The sequence below is a fragment of the Aplysia californica genome, unplaced genomic scaffold (assembly GCF_000002075.1).
Source record: "Aplysia californica isolate F4 #8 unplaced genomic scaffold, AplCal3.0 scaffold00129, whole genome shotgun sequence".
NCBI classification, from domain to species: domain Eukaryota; kingdom Metazoa; phylum Mollusca; class Gastropoda; order Aplysiida; family Aplysiidae; genus Aplysia; species Aplysia californica.
The window spans coordinates 150593-153770 of NW_004797399.1; the positions used below are offsets into that span (position 1 = coordinate 150593).

The 3178-nt window shown below is 41.9% G+C and overlaps 1 protein-coding gene across 1 annotated transcript in view; it reads left to right on the top strand.

Annotated features, from left to right (window-relative positions):
• Window positions 1-3178, top strand: part of LOC101850710 (rhombotin-1) — a 164122-nt gene that overhangs the window by 40131 nt on the left and 120813 nt on the right. The window lies entirely within an intron of this gene.

The following is a 3178-nucleotide window of genomic DNA, read 5'->3' on the forward strand; positions in this document are numbered from 1 at the left end:
AAAAAGTTTCCGCGGAAGTCGGCTCTTTGCTTCAAACGGCACTGCAGTCTTTGTTTTGAAGCTCTCTTTCCTTTACCTCCAGAAGAAGAATAGGAATAGCTCCTCCTTGTGTTCTCAGATCGACTGCTGTTCATCAGCTGTTCGGGTTCGTTCAGTGCGGAGTTAGGCTTTTTTTAAAAAATGTAATGACCTCTCGCCTCTCATTCTAAAGTCAAATTAAAAGAAAGAAAACAGTTGTTAGCGTAACCATTAAAAAAAACGTTCTTCTGAAATTTGAATTCTAATTTATTCAAAAACTTGTTTGTTTCACTTTGATTTTTTTCACACTAGTAGGGTAACTCTGTTCTCAAAGGGTGCGCTTTTTCGAAGAGGGCGCCACTAGATTTTGAGTTTAAGGACACTTTTTTATTTGGCTCTATGAGAGGAGTGAACTATCTTGTTAAAGACTATCTTTGCTATTAGTGCATGTATTCACTATAAAATTAATTTCTTGTAACAGGTTTGGCCTCTAAAAATCGTCATTGATGAGCTGTGACGGAGGCCATATGCGTAATCAAAATGTGTGTGAGAAGAGGGAAGTACTGTGAACAATCCCAAGTATTTTATATAAATTTAGGAAGAAACATTTTTTAATCTTGCCGCAATTGTTCTGAAAAAAAACCCCGTGGTTTTGTAAAGGCAAATTGATACAAACTGCTAGGTAAATTATTAATGGCATTGATTCACCCGTTAAAGTGGGTGCATTTCAGGATAAGTTGCGCCTAGAATTTGTTACCGTACTATAGTATATTATTATTGTGTAGAATACAACGGTGTCAGATCTTGTGCTGTAGATGTCTCTGCGTCAATTTTGGCTACAAAAAACACCCCACAGTGTGCCAAGAGCTGGAGCTCCCGAAAACAACAACATGAATGAATTGTTGGTGGTAAAACACGAACCTCATCGGCCGGTCAATCAAGTCTGAGAAAAATACAGGACAGACATAAGACGTGCTGATTTTACAGCTACAAACGTTTTCATATTGAATTATTTTTTTATGTAGGTATTTGTATCGTTCATCGACAACGTTCATCACGAAGACAGGTGGAAAAACCCCCCAACATTGACCTATCCGTGCGAGATATGTGAACGTTTCGACTCTCTAAAAAAAGGTGATAAATGTGATTTTGCTCGAAACATTGTAAAAAAAAAATGAACGGACGCAAAGTGTGGTAATGACGTCATTGGATCAAATATCGGTGCCGCGTTAAGAGAAACGAGAACAGGACGAATATATTAGTCAGATCGTCTTCGAATAAGTCCGAGATCGAACTGGAAGTGAAAACAAGGATTCTTCCCACCTAGCTAAAACATGGCGAAAGACTTGTCTGTTCATACTCGGAGGGAAGGCGAAGGAGAGGAAGTCCTTGTCCAGCTCAGAGACTCAGCCGTAGAAGATGATGACGTAGACGAGCTGACCAGGATAGCCAGTGAACCGGAGGAAAGGCTAGACGCGCTGTTTGCGGCTCCAGTGAAAAGTTGTAGTAAGTGATGTCATACTTTTGTCTGTCTGTGTTCCGTGGATCGGAAAAGTAAAGTAAGTTGTCTCTCTGTTCTTTGATATATCGCAGGATCGGTTTCAGCGTAATACTAGGTGCCAATTGCGGATGGGAGCGGGTCGGGTCGGGTCGGGTCGGGTCGGTTCGGTTCGATTGCCCGACTCGTCGCCTGAAAACAAACGCGTTTGTTTTTGTGGCGACGAGTCGGACGCAATCGGCTTGTGTCACGGCTTTACGTCCTCAGTCTGGCTAGCAAACCGACCCGACCCGACACGACCCGACCCGATCCCTCCAAAGGGCACCATGTAAAAGACAACATGTTTCGTGTTTTCTCTAGCTTGATGGAGCGATTCCTATAGGCATGTACATGTTTTGTTAACCACTCTGACCCTTGGCAAATCGTATGGGATTTTTAAGATTTTACTTTTAGAACGAATGCTGCAGGGAAAAATCCCCCAACAAATTCGCTATGAACCAGAGGTTGAATAAATATATGTGTGTATGTGTGTGTAGAGGGGGGGAGGGGGCTGGGTATATGAGTGCGTGTGTGGGGGGGGGATATGTGAGGGGTGTGTGTGTGTGTGTGTGTATGTGTGTGTTTGTGTGTGTGAGTGTGTGTGTGAGAGAGAGTGTGTTTAGACGTGTGTATGTGTGTATATGTGTGTGCGTGTGTATGTGTGTGCGTGTGTGCGTGTGTGCGTGTGTGTATGAAGTTGTGTGTTTTTGAGTGTATATGCATAGTATGTGCGTGATGAGCGCAATATGGGTATGTTTGCATGGGTATACGCATTTTTTTTATTATGAGTGTATGCGTCTGTATGCATTCGCATGTATGTGAGGGACGAACGAGCATAAGATGCAAATCAAAGCTATAAAGTGCATGCTTTGAACTTAGTTCATCGAAACTAAAACCAACCCGAAAGCAAACTATGAAAGAAAAACTATAGCTGGGATTAACACACATTCGTCCGGCCGATCACTCCGTTTTGATGTTGGAATTGCTTTCGTTCTTTCTTTTTTTTTGGCAACACTTGAATTAACTCTCATGATTTGTGCTAGATTTTTTTCACGTAATATGACTAAGATCCTATCAGCTTCTCCGTGGTATTTTTGTAGACAGTAATTTCGTAAATGGGCCATTTTCTTAATTAAACCTCGGCAAAGAATTGACGAAGACGAAAGGAGAAGATAAGATGGAACGGATGGGGGGAACGTTTTCATTTTGTGTCGTTTGTCTTTTCCTGTTACCACTTTCACATTGACGTTAGATTAAATTGTTCAGCTATTCCACGAGCATCAAAAAAAGAAAAAAAAAATGAAAGTTGTCTTTTCTTTTAAGTACAAGAGTCGAGATTAAACGTACTACATTAGAAGGCTCGAGCAACACAGAGTATCTCCTGTGGTGTATCGGAAACATCAGTTCTGTCTGAAGCTTAGACGTTTACGCCTCTTCCAACCAGATCAAGGCTTTCTGGGAGGGACTCTGGGAGTTGACACAAGTCTCTGTTTGATTATGAGCGAGCTTCTCTTCATCTGTCTGTCTGCCTGCCTGTCTGTCTGTCTGTCTGTCTGTCTGTCTGTCTGTCTGTCTGTCTGTCTCTCTGTCTGTCTGTCTCTCTGTCTTCTGAATGTTTGTGTG